Source organism: Lithobates pipiens, unplaced genomic scaffold (assembly GCF_037356315.1).
Source record: "Lithobates pipiens isolate NorthernLeopardFrog02 unplaced genomic scaffold, aLitPip1_a1.2 Scaffold_22, whole genome shotgun sequence".
Classification (NCBI taxonomy): domain Eukaryota; kingdom Metazoa; phylum Chordata; class Amphibia; order Anura; family Ranidae; genus Lithobates; species Lithobates pipiens.
The window spans coordinates 322,786,820-322,800,342 of record NW_027507784.1 but is presented as its reverse complement, the minus strand read 5'-3'; the positions used below and the strand labels follow the sequence as shown (position 1 = coordinate 322,800,342).

Sequence of the window (13,523 nt, the reverse complement as noted above, 5' to 3'; positions counted from 1 at the left end):
ATGTCCTAATGAAATTGGATTCTATCATCTCATTCTCACCACGCACACAAGCTTTCAGGCTGTGGTCCTCATTTTGAAAAGGTCAGGAGGAGGATGTGTCTGTGCTGCCCATGGCAACTGGATGCCCTCTTCTTTTCGCCCAGTGTAGTACAGAAGAACTAACGTGATTGGCTCCTATAATAGTACATTCTTTTTTCCTGGCAGGAAACGTGCTCCAGTGTCCTATTTTTTCTTTAGTAACTGTGATACACTTACTAGGTTTTTAAAGCATCATACGACCATTTATGTAACGGTAACTAGAAGAAGACTACCATTACGGCTACTTGACCTCATCAGTGTGTAGCTGGTGGTTCTGGCAAGCTTGGAAGTGGCTTCACCAGAGTATGGTGACTCCAGGCACTGCTGTCCGAAAGATGTAAGCAAATAAGCTTCTTAAAAAAGACTTCTGGATAAAAAACTATTTTGCTTGGAAAGTGAAGGTTTCACCCAGTGGGGTTTTAAAGATCAATTTTCCAAGGCAGTCCCTGCTTGCATTTGGTAGTTCAGTGCCTTCACTCACTTAAATTAAAATCATAATTTTTCAAGCAGGGTTTTTTTATTGCAAAATATTTATCCTTTTCTCTTCTGCAATGAAACCTTATTGGCTGCCTGTTTGCAGGTTTGTGTAGAACATGGCTTTCCAACCTTTCTAAACAAAGGGCCAGTTTACTGGGGACAGAGTGGCTAGTGGAAGTAGAAAATGCCCCAACGTCAGTGGGAGTAAAAAAATGACAGTGTCTGAAATTAGATGGAATAGTGCCCCATCATTGGTACTGGTGGAAGGAATGGTGCTCAATTATTTATATACAGTTACGCTCATAAGTTTACATACGCTTGCCGAATTTATGATTTCTTGGCCATTTTTCAGAGAATATGAATAACACAAAAACTTTTCTTTCACTTATGGTTAGTGTTTGGCCAAAGCCATTTATTATCAATCAACTGTGTTTACTCAAATCATAATGCTAACAGAAACTACCCAAATGGCCCTGATCAAAAGTTTAGATACTCTGGTGATTTTGGCCTGATAACATGCACACAAGTTGACACAAAGGGGTTTGAATGGCTATTAAAGGTAACCATCCTCACCTGTGATCTGTTTGCTTGTAATTAGTGTGTGTGTAAAAAGTCAATGAGTTTCTGGACTCCTGACAGACCCTTGCATCTTTCATCCAGTGCTGCACTGACGTTTCTGGATTCGGAGCCATGGGGAAAGCAAAAGAATTGTCAAAGGATCTGCGGGAAAGGGTAGTTGAACTGTATAAAACAGGAAAAGGATGTAAAAAGATATCCAAGGAATTGAGAATGCCAATCAGCAGTGTTCAAACTCTAATCAAGAAGTGGAAAATGAGGGGTTCTGTTGAAACCAAACCACGGTCAGCTAAACCAACTAAAATGTCAGCCACAACTGCCCGGAAAATTGTTTGGGATGCAAAGAAAAACCCACAAATAAGTTCAGGTGAAATACAGGACTCCCTGAAAACATGGTGTGGCTGTTTCCAGATGCACAATAAGGAAGCACTTGAAGAAAGATGGGCTGCATGGTCGAGTCACCAGAAGAAAGCCATTACTATGCAAATGCCACAAAGTTTCCTGCCTCAACTTTCTGGCACAAAGTCATTTGGAGTGATAAGATCAAAATTGAGCTTTTTGCCCACAACCATAAATGCTACATTTGGAGAGAAGTCAACATGGCTTATGATGAAAGGTACACCATTCCTACTGTGAAACATGAAGGTGGATTGCTGATGTTTTGGGGATGTGTGAGCTACAAAGGCACAGGAAATTTGGTCAAAATTGATGGCAAGATGAATGCAGTATGTGATCAAAAAATACTGGAGGAACATTTGCATTTGTCAGCCAGGAAGCTGCGCATGGGACGTACTTGGACATTCCAACATGACAATGATCTAAAACATAAGGCCAAGTTGACCTGTCATTGGTTACAGCAGAATAAAGTGAAGGTTCTGGAGTGGCCATCTCAGTCTCCTGACCTCAATATCATTGAGCCACTCTGGGGAGAACTCAAACGTGAAGTTCATGCAAGACAGCCCAACAATTTACAGGAACTGGAGGCTTTTTGCCAAGAGGAATGGGCAGCTTTACTATCTGAGAAGGTAAAGAGCCTCATCCACAAATACCACAAAAGACTTCAAGCTGATATTGATGGGGCAACACACGGTATTAAGAACTGGGGTATGTAAACTTTTGATCAGGGTCATTTGGGTAGTTTCTGTTAATATTATGATTTAAAAAGAGTAAACACCATTGATTGATAATAAATGGCTAATATATATAGCCAAACACTAACCATGAGTGAAAGAAACATTTTTGTGTTATCATTCATACTCTCTGAAAAATTACCAAGAAATCATAAATTCTGCCATGAGAACAACTGTAAATGGGAAGAATTATACCCCATTGCTGGTGTCAGTGGGAGGAATAGTGTGTCATTACTGGTGTCAGTGGAAGAAAAAATACCCCATTGTTGGTGCCAGTGAGAAGAATGGTTCCCCACTGTTGGTGTCAGTGGAAGGAATGGTGCCCCCTTGTTGGTGTCAGTGGAAGGAATGGTGCCCCCTTGTTGGTGTCAGTGGGAGGAATAGTACCCCGAGGGCTGGATAAAGGCAAGCAAAGGGCTGAATTCATCACTAAAACAGATGGTGGATGTTATGTGCAAGGTTCACACAGGCATCTTCCCCAAGAATGAACATATTAAATAGTAGGAAAGTCCCAACAGACCGTAAATGGGGAAGGTGGATTTGTATGTGCCACAATAGCAAATGTTGAAAGACAAAAAAAATTAAAAATACAGAAATCACAATCAACTACCCTCTAATCTCATAAAAGAAGTACAAAGATCTTTCATAATAAACAAGAAGACAAATAGATTGACACGTATAGCTTGAAATTTAGCTTCCTGGGGATTTCAATTCTTATCTCCAATATATAACGTGGTAACTTCAAAATATGCGCTCAAACTAAATAGTAATCTCCATCCCTGAATGTAATACATCATATGTAACAATATACGAAATCGCTGTCTTGGATATAAAGCCTATGTATACAGTGGCAAAAAAATCCTATGGAGAATCACCTTATCAAAGGGGCATCTCACATGAACACAAAAACAAGAGGATAAACTGTCAAAAAAAACACCCTGATCGGGAGAAACACGCCAGAAGGGGGTAGTCCACTTTGATAGAATGATGCTTATAAAGTGGCGACAGCCCACTTCAGGAGGCAGATATAGAAAAAAATTAACAACACCCAGCAGTTAATCTTCACTGCATGGCATGTTTAGCAAACGTGGCTGGTCCATACACAATGGCGCCTACACTGGGTCAGTCCACGGGCTGCAGTTTGGAGACCACTGGTGTAGAATGTACACTTAGCTTGTCATGCACAGCTCAGTGTACAATCTCTGTGTCCCTAAGTGCTTGGATAAATAAACTCTTGCATGCATGCACATGTAGCAAAATCGGTAGTCGAAGACTCTGAACTTTGAAGAACGGAAGAAGATGCCAGCGTCAGACCACTAGACTGGAGGTGAGCCAAGTTCCACTCTGAAGCCCTGCCTCAATTTAACAATTTTTTTTTTTTTAATCCCCAACTGCCATAAAAAATAAAGGAGCTCATGCCATCATACTCACGTCCTGACTGGTGCTGATCCCCACAGTCTTACTCAATCCACCTCTGGTTAAACCCACTTCCTGTTAGTGCAGGGTGTCTTGGGCCCACCCCCCCCCGGGGAGGTTGTTATTATGACTGCCATTCACATACGTGTATGAACAAAACGGCGCTGAGGCTATCGACACAGCCTCCTATTTCATGAGGACTGCCCAGAGCTGGAGAATAGGCTAAGGGGGAGCTGTATGTCGTATGACCAACATGAACAAAGTAAGCGTAAACATCTACCATAGTAGACTGCCTGTCTCCATCGTTTTCAGTGCTCGATAAAAGTGAAGAGCCACTTGAGAGACATCTCAGGAAATGGTTGTTATTTTATATTCCACCCATCTTCTTTTCATGCTCAATACATAAGACAGAACATATGTGCAAAAGACCTTTCGGTAAATCCAGAAGGTTCTTCTTTTCCCCTCAAAGTCTACACAAAGCATGTAAAAGCAACAACCCAAGAGTTCTATTTCCTCCAAAACCTGAAATGAACTTTGTGATGGAACACAGCAAACCTCAGAAATTTTAGCTGACCACTCACATATGCAGCGGGACAATTCTCTATCCCAGAAATGTGTTGATCTCATCCATAGGATTGTAAAGGCCACCACGGAGATGAGCCACTACACAGGATTTCGAACTGAATTTATTTACAGAATTTATTACAGGTACTTATATAGAGCCATGAATCTACGCAGCGATTCATATATGCAGTATATTCTACATTTACATCAGTCCCTGCCCTCAAGGAGCTTACAATCTAAGGTTCCTAACGCACATACATACACATGCTCGGGCCAATTTAGACACCTATCAGTGTGTCTATGGAGTGTGGCAGGAAATCGAAGTACCTAGAGGAAACCCACACAGGCAGGTAGTGTTATAGTTGGGAATCGAACCAACAATCCTATTGCTGCTAGGCAGAAGTGCTAACCACGAAGCCACCGTGCTGCATGTGTATGTTCCCTTTTGCAGGAAAAAATGAAAAGATGAAAAGGTGAACAGTATACAACCTTCCCAATCCCTAGGTTGCCACTGTACTTGCCTCTATTGGTGATGATCTGTCAGTGGCAACAGAGCCCCATCAAGGCACCCCGGTATTTTCTAATACCATGTACACATGACCGGACTTTCCAGCAGAAAAGGTCCAACTGTCTTCCCGATGGAGTTTGGAGAGACTTTTGAATGAATGGACTTGCCCACACAGGAACGGACTAAAGTCCGTTCAAAAATTCATTTGTTTTGAACGTGATGACGTATGACGGGACTAGAAAAAGAAGGTCAATAGCCAGAAGCCAGTAGCAAATAGCTGCCCTTGCGTCATATTTGGTCCGTCGGACCAGCACACAGACGAACGGTTTTCCCAATAGGAATTGAGTCCATCAGACAGATTTGAAACATGTTCTATTTCTAGGTCTGTTGGAATTTTTTAAAGATAAACGCTCGGACTAGCCCACACATGATCGGACTATTCGACAGAATGATTCTGTCAGACCTATTCTGCCGGAAAGTCCGGTCGTGTGTACGCGGCATAAATCTAAGTCTTGAGAGCCTCCACAGTGGAAGCACATGCATTATAATAGATAGGCAGAGGGCAGGTGGGCCTGGAGGGAGACCACCTCTCCTTAAAGACACCTAGCACATTATTGCAGCAAAAGTAAACGGCACCTGCCTACAAGCATGTGACTGACACGTGAATTTTGCATTTCTATAGATTCTTCTAGAAATTGCTATTTTTGCAATTTGGTCTGTTTTCTAAGTGGGGTTTATTTGAATTATTTGACCTCCTAGACCTGACATCAAAAGTATTTTATGGTCTGTGACTGAACGGTAAAGATCACTGGGAGTGGTAATGGGTCTGTAACCACCCCCAAATTATAAAGGCCACAGGAAAGATATCAATTCATACATGTAATTGAATTTTTGTTCTGTATCCAGAATTACTCAGCTGGTGACCAGGCCACAAAGAGGTCCTACTTCTATATTTTCTTAAAGCGGAGTTCCGGTGAAAGAACTTTTTTTTTGCATTCTAGCATTATTGCAATTAAATTTCAAGACAATACAATGATCAAGATCGCTTTTTAAATAATATAATTATCTTGTATCTTTTATGGCCCCGTTTGTCGCCGTTTCCATCCTTAATATGGGCATGTGAAGCCCAATCTAGATCGCTTCCTGGAATACCTTGGGAGAGGTGCATGCTGGGTAACCAGCATGCACCTCTCGATCTTGCGCATGCGCGATTCAATGGTGACCGTAGCACCGAGCACAGTACTGCCCACAGATTCCTGGGAAATGAATGATGTGTCACCATTTCCCAGGAGCACAGGCAAGGGAGGCAGTCTCGTAGAGCCCTGCGGACCAGGAAGTGGCAGATTACCAGGACTACATAGCAACAGGCCTTTTCTGGTAAGTATAAACATTTTTTTTCCTCCAAATGATTTTTTCTAGCTTAAAATTAGTCTTTTATTCTAAAAATTGTTTTTAGGGTGGAACTCCGCTTTAAGGTGTATTTCTAATGCCGTGTACACACGTCCGGGCTTATCAATGGACTAGGTCCGACAGTCTTCCCGACTGACTTCCTGAATGAACGGACTTGGACACACACAATCACACCAAAGTCCGACGGATTTGAACGTGATGACATACGATCGAACTAGAATAAGGAAGTTCATAGCCAGTAGCCAATAGCTGCCCTAGCGTCGGTTTTTGTCCGTTACACACAAATGGATTCCTCGGTTCGGTGGAGTTCCGGCGGGAAAATTTAAAGCATGTTTTATTTCTAAAGTCCGCCGGATTTTTGGCAAGCAAAGATCCGATGGAGCCCACGCACGATCGAATTGTCCGACGGACTTGTTCCGTCGCACCTTTGCTGTCAAAAAGTCCGGTTGTGTGTACGCGGCATTAGCTTTTGGTTAACTTTGCCCATATGTATACTTCAATTCTTCCATATGCATATGACTGGTATAGACATGGGGACCCCAGTGTTATTGATTTTTCCAGACTGATATTCTGGAGGACCATTTAGAGCTGTGCTTCTCAAGCAGGGTTTTATGAAACCCTTGGATTCCTCCTTGGGTTGCTAGGGGTTCCTTGAGCAATGAGTAATGGCGGATTGATCTCCCATCTACGCTGAACATTATCGCAAGGGGACAATTTTACACTAACCACCAATGTAATGGGTCACTTCCACGTTGACCTCTAATGTTAGAGGATACTATAGCTTTTACGGTCTGCCTTTCTCTTCTGCAGCTATTGTTCGTTTCGAGAGAATGACTGAAATGATTTCATAGGGGGTTGGTAACACCCTGCCCTGGGTGTCAAATATATTAGGTACTCCACATTACTTATTCTATTATTAAAAATGTCAACTTAATGATCACTTTGTATACTATGAGCCGTAGGTAGAATTCCTTTTAGCAGGGGTTCCCAGAGAACCTGAAAATTATTTCAAGGGTTCCATAGAGGGAGTCGGTAGGTTGGCCCGGAGGTGTAAAAATATTCTTTTTTTGAAAGGTTCAATCCCTTTCCAATGGTGTGTGGGGACAAACTGACAATCATATTCAAATGCAGTGACGAGAAAAACGAAAGAAGGAACATTTTTCTCATTTCTAACATAAATAAATTAAATGATGACTGTTGGTTGTGGTCTTTAGTCAAGACAAATGAATGCACATGTGCTAGGAAAAGTTTCATCTGGAATAGGAAAATTTGTGGTTATGAACATTCATTCTTTTAGAAAAATTATAAGTGGAATTTATCAAAACTGGAGCAGACAATCTGTTACAGCTGTGCATAGTATCCAATCAGCTTATATCCTCAGCTTGTTCAGTAAAGCTTTGAAAATAAAACACAGAAGCTGATTGGTTGCCAAGTAAACTTGCTCCATAGTCAGTCTGCTCTAGTTTTGATAAATTCCCCTCAATGGATGCTATAGGAATATATGAAAGATATGAATATATGGAATACAATTGAAGATTTCTGTATAGTGCAGCCTTTTTTTACCACAAAGGAACCCCTAACATCACTTTTAGGCTTTAGGGAACCTTACTAAAAACAATTAATTGGAGATCAATGCGAAAAACGTCCCTTGTGGTCAGTAGGATAAATAAAACCCTACAGTGGTGGTCAGTTAAAAGAATGGCCCTTACATTGGTGGTCAGTGGGAAGAATGCCTCTAATGCCGCGTACACACGACCGGACTTTTTGAGGGACTAGGTCCGATGGACTTTTGGCAGAGTTCTGACGGAGTTCTGACGGACTTTCCGAATGAACGGACTTGGCCACACACAATCACACCAAAGTCCGACGGATTCGAACGTGATGACGTATGACCAGACTAGAATAAGGAAGTTCATAGCCAGTAGCCAATAGCTGCCCTCGCGCCGGTTTTTGTTCGTCGGACCAGCATACAGACGTCAGATTTCTCGATAGGAACTGGGTCCGGCGGAAAAATTTGAAACATGTTCCATTTCTAAAGTCTGACGGATTTTTGCAAATCAAAAGTCTGCTGCAGCCCACACACGATCGAATGGTCTGCCAGAATCGTTCTGTCGGACCTTTGATGTCAAAAAGTCCGGTCGTGTGTACGCGGCATTACATTGGAGGTTTGTAGGAAGAATGCTCCTTACATTGGTGGTCATTGGGAAGAATGCTCCTTACATTGGTGGTCAGTGGGAAGAACGCTCCCTACATTGGTGGTCGGTGGGAAGAATGTTCCTTACATTGGTGGTCAGTGGGAAGAATGCTCCTTACATTGGTGGTCAGTGGGAAGAATGCTCCCTACATTGGTGGTCGGTGGGAAGAATGCTCTCTACCAATGGAGGTTCATGGGAAGAATGCTCCTTATATTGGTGGTCAGTGGGAAGAATGTTCCTTATATTGGTGGTCAGTGGGAAGAATGTTCCTTATATTGGTGGTCAGTGGGAAGAATGCTCCTTACATTGGTGGTCGTGGGAAGAATGTTCCTTATATTGGTGTTCAGTGGGAAGAATGTTCCTTATATTGGTGGTCAGTGGGAAGAATGCTCCTTACATTGGTGTTCAGTGGGAAGAATACCCCTTACGTTGGTGGTCAGTGGGAAGAATGCCTCTTACATTGGAGATTTGTAGGAAGAATGCTCCTTACATAGGTGGTCAGTGAGAAGAATGCTCCTTACATTGGTGGTGGTGAGAACAATGCTCCCTACCATTGGAGGTTCGTGGGAAGAATGCTCCTTACAATGGTGGTCAGTGGGAAGAATGTTCCTTATATTGGTGGTCAGTGGGAAGAATGTTCCTTATATTAGTGGTCAGTGGGAAGAATGCTCCTTACATAGGTGGTCAGTGGGAAGAATGCTCCTTACATTGGTGGTCGTGGGAAGAATGCTCCCTATCACCAGAGGTTCGTGGGAAGAATGCTCCTTACATTGGTGGTCTGTGGGAAGAATGCCCCTTACATTGGTGGTCAGTGGGAAGAATGCCCCTTACATTGGTGGTCTGTGGTAAGAATGCCCCTTACATTGGTGGTCAGTGGGAAGAATGCCCCTTACATTGGTGGTCAGTGGGAAGAATGTTCCTTATATTGGTGGTCAGTGGGAAGAATGTTCCTTATATTGGTGGTCAGTGGGAAGAATGTTCCTTATATTGGTGGTCAGTGGGAAGAATGTTCCTTATATTGGTGATCAGTGGGAAGAATGCCCCTTACATTGGTGATCAGTGGGAAGAATGCCCCTTACATTGGTGGTCAGTGGGAAGAATGTTCCTTATATTGGTGGTCAGTGGGAAGAATGCCCCTTACATTGGTGGTCAGTGGGAAGAATGTTCCTTACATTGGAGATCAGTGGGAAGAATGCCCCTTACATTGGTGGTCAGTGAGAATAATGTTCCTTATATTGGTGGTCAGTGGGAAGAATGTCCCTTACATTGGTGGTCAGTGAGAAGAATGTCCCTTACATTGGTGGTCAGTGAGAAGAATGCCCCTTACATTGGTGGTCAGTGGGAAGAATGTTCCTTACATTGGAGATCAGTGGGAAGAATGTTCCTTATATTGGTGATCAGTGGGAAGAATTTTGCTTACATTGGTGGTCAATAAGAATACAGCTCTACAGTGGTGTTCAGACTAGTTGAGAATGGCTGGTATAATATATGCAAAACTAGATGTATACATAAGTTCTAATATATACCGTCAATACAGTGTATGTCCACTAAAACCCATTGGCTGATAAACATATAATGTATATATAAATATACTTCTAAACATGCACTACACTTAGGCTGGGTTCACACCGCTGCGGGTGGGAGACCCGGATGTGATTCGCACCGCACTGCAGTGCAAATCACATCCGATCTGTCTGTGCGATGCGAGTTCAGCCATACAGATAGTATGGCTGAATTCGCATCGCACCCGCCGCAAACTCGAACAGGACCCTTTTTTTGGTCCGCAGCAGAATCGGATCGCATGGGTGTTCACACCATGTGATCCGATTCCTGTCCGAGTTTGCAGATCGCACTGCGATATGCGGACTGGTCTGGGGGTGTCATTAAGATTTCATTGACACTCCCAGCAGTCCGCATAGGGCAGTGTGAACTGCCGGCGGGAGGCATGCGATGCGGGAAAACGCCGCAGATTTGCGGCGTTCCCGCATCGCTATGGTGTGAACCCAGCCTTAAGCCCCATACACACTATCAGTTTTTCCTTCAGATTTACCAAAACCATGTAGTAGAAGGAAGGGCCTGCCTGATTGCATACAAATTGAAACTCCTAAGGTTTGACCTCATATTATATGGTTTTGGTAAATCTGAAGGAAAAACATTGTTCTGCATTATTCTTGTGCTGATTTCACAAGATTTCACAAAAAAAAGAGATCGGTTTAATCTGGAAAATCATTCAATCATTCAAGTAGCAGGTCTGGGTGAAATTTTGAAGGGTCTTCAAACTAAATTATGGCATCATTTAATGTTCTGATGAATGATCTATCAGAGTTTCCTACAAGTGTTCAATGACAAGCGTGCACGTGTATGGCCAGATTAAGGACATCGGGGAACTACTAGGTTGCAGCGGCGTAAGATAAACGTTGGATGAAAATCGAAGCTGCTCAACAGGTAGGCCGCATCTGACTTCAAATGAATAAGCACCATGTCCGAGTAGCCTACACCACTAAAACCCTGGCCGTTATGGAATAGTGGAGTGTCAAAAATGAAAGTAGAAAGAGCGTGCTGGGACTGGATTCCTACATACACGAGCAGAGCCTGCACCGCAGTCACTTATCAGGTCTGGAGTCGACACCGGTCCCTCTGTGTGACTTCTAAGGGGCTTGTCACATCCGCACCTGTGCCCCTCATTAGTTGAGGTTACCTAGTACTCCTTTAGAGCTTGCCATGACAGAAACGAGCCCTCTCCCTCCTCCTCTTCCTCCAGTACTCACGCAGCTGGCTCCCTCCCAATGATTTGTGCAGAGTTGGGGAATGGGGGGGGGGGGAGAGATCAGCAGCATCATTACATGATCTATGACTGAAGCTTCACAGAAGGTGCTTTGGTGGAGCCAGACGCTGCATACAAATGAGTAGTAGGCAAGACTCAGAGCCCTTCCTCCCGCAAAAATTTCCTATATCACCAGCTGGGAGGGAGAATCACGCAGGCGGGAACTTAATTAGCGCTTAACCCCTCATCTGCCAAGCAGGGAACGGTCAATGTGAACATGTTTTCCAAGATGAAGTTCCTCGGCCACTACATAACAATAAAAGGAAACACGACCCCTACATGGCAAATATTCAAATGACATTATTGGCAGGCTGGCTAACTCACACATTTGCGAGAAGCTTGCCACCAATTGCTGGTGTCTTTTACAAAAAGGCAGATCCCAATTTTAATACTTTTCCAAGTCATCGAGCCGGAGCAAGTCCTGACGCAATGACGTCAGAACTCCCCAAATGCATACTTGTTCCAGGTCAACGGATCAAACAGGACGAAGGACACTGATTCAGTCTGGCGTTTGTTTTGTTGAGCAACTATCACAATATACATGGGACTGATTTACTAAAACTGGAGAGTGCAAAATCTGGTGCAGCTCTACATATTAACCAATCAGCTTCCAGGTTTTATTGCCAAAGCTTAAAGCGGTAGTAAATCCCACTTGGTCATTTTTACCTACAGGTAAGCCTATAACAGTGATGGTGAACCTTGGCACCCCAGATGTTTTGAAACTACATTTCCCATGATGCTCATGCACTCTCCAGTGACCATCATGGGAAATGTTGTTCCAAAACATCTGGAGTTCCAAGGTTCACCATCACTGGCCTATAATAAGGCTTACTTGTAGGTAAAATGATTATCTCCTAAACCAGTACCAGTTACGTCACCGGCGCATGCACTCTGAAGGTCCGACATACTGTACCTTGCTGGACCTTTAGAGCTTTGTGCTGGAACCGAGGGCTCCCACGCGCATGCACGCGAGTGACGTCATGGCAGCTCTGGCCAATCACATAGCCGGAATGCACAAACCCAGAAGAAAGACCGGGGGAAGATGTCAGCCTTCTCGGCGGTGACAGTACATCACTGGATGGCTTAGTTCCAAGGTGAGCATTTCATAATGTGGTAGTATGCGATGCATACCCCATCACTGGTGTCAGTGGAAGGAATAGTGCCCCATCACTGGTGTCAGTGAGAGGAATAGTGCCCCATCACTGGTATCAGTGAGAGAAATAGTGGCCCATCACTGGTATCAGTGAGAGAAATAGTGGCCCATCACTGGTGTCAGTGAGAGGAATAGTGGCCCATCACTGGTGTCAGTGAGAGGAATAGTGCCCCATCACTGGTATCAGTGAGAGGAATAGTGGCCCATCACTGGTGTCAGTGAGAGGAATAGTGCCCCATCACTGGTATCAGTGAGAGGAATAGTGGCCCATCACTGGTGTCAGTGAGAGGAATAGTGGCCCATCACTGGTATCAGTGAGAGGAATAGTGGCCCATCACTGGTGTCAGTGAGAGGAATAGTGGCCCATCACTGGTGTCAGTGAGAGGAATAGTGCCCCATCACTGGTATCAGTGAGAGGAATAGTGCCCCATCACTGGTATCAGTGAAAGGAATAGTGCCCCATCGCTGGTGTCAGTGAGAGGAATAGTGCCCCATCACTGGTGTCAGTGAGAGGAATAGTGCCCCAAGGGCCCGGTAACGGCAAGGGAGGGGCCACTTTCAGCTCATAGGCTGCAGTTGAGACCCCTGCTTTAGATTGTAAGCTGAAGGCGCAAGGCCCTCCTATTCCTTCTGTATCAAGCGGTGTCATAATTATACTGTCCCTCTTTATTTTGTAAATTCTGACCACGGACATAACTAATCTCCAGTATTGCTGAAGCTATGAATGTGTGTGTATGTGTATGTATATGTATGTATATATATATATATATATATATATATATATATATATATATATATATGGAATTGGGTAAAATCCAAATGCAAGCAAATCCAGTCTTGGATTTATGCAGATATTTAAAAAAGAACACTGGAAACAAGATTACATTTTTGTAATAAATATGTAAAGTTGATAGGATATGTACACCTGTCTGCTTTTAGATGCAATGTAGCTCATACAACATCCTTCTTCTGTGTATTGCAAACAACAAGTTATTTAATAAACAGCCAGCTCAACTCTCCCATAAAACACAGCAGTTTAATCCAACATAGTTTTACTTACTAATTACCTATTACTAAAATGCAATACATGCAATGTTCACCAGTCATATGTCAGTGTAAAGAGGCAATGATCGTCTACGCCTTGTGCATACTATGAAAGCTGGTACCTAACTTAGGAAACATTAAGAAGGAA

General features: G+C 43.4%; 1 protein-coding gene across 2 annotated transcripts in view; it reads right to left on the bottom strand.

Annotated features, from left to right (window-relative positions):
• Window positions 1–13,523, bottom strand: part of RAI1 (retinoic acid induced 1) — a 283,330-nt gene that overhangs the window by 22,300 nt on the left and 247,507 nt on the right. The gene's annotated exons all lie outside the window — the stretch shown is intronic.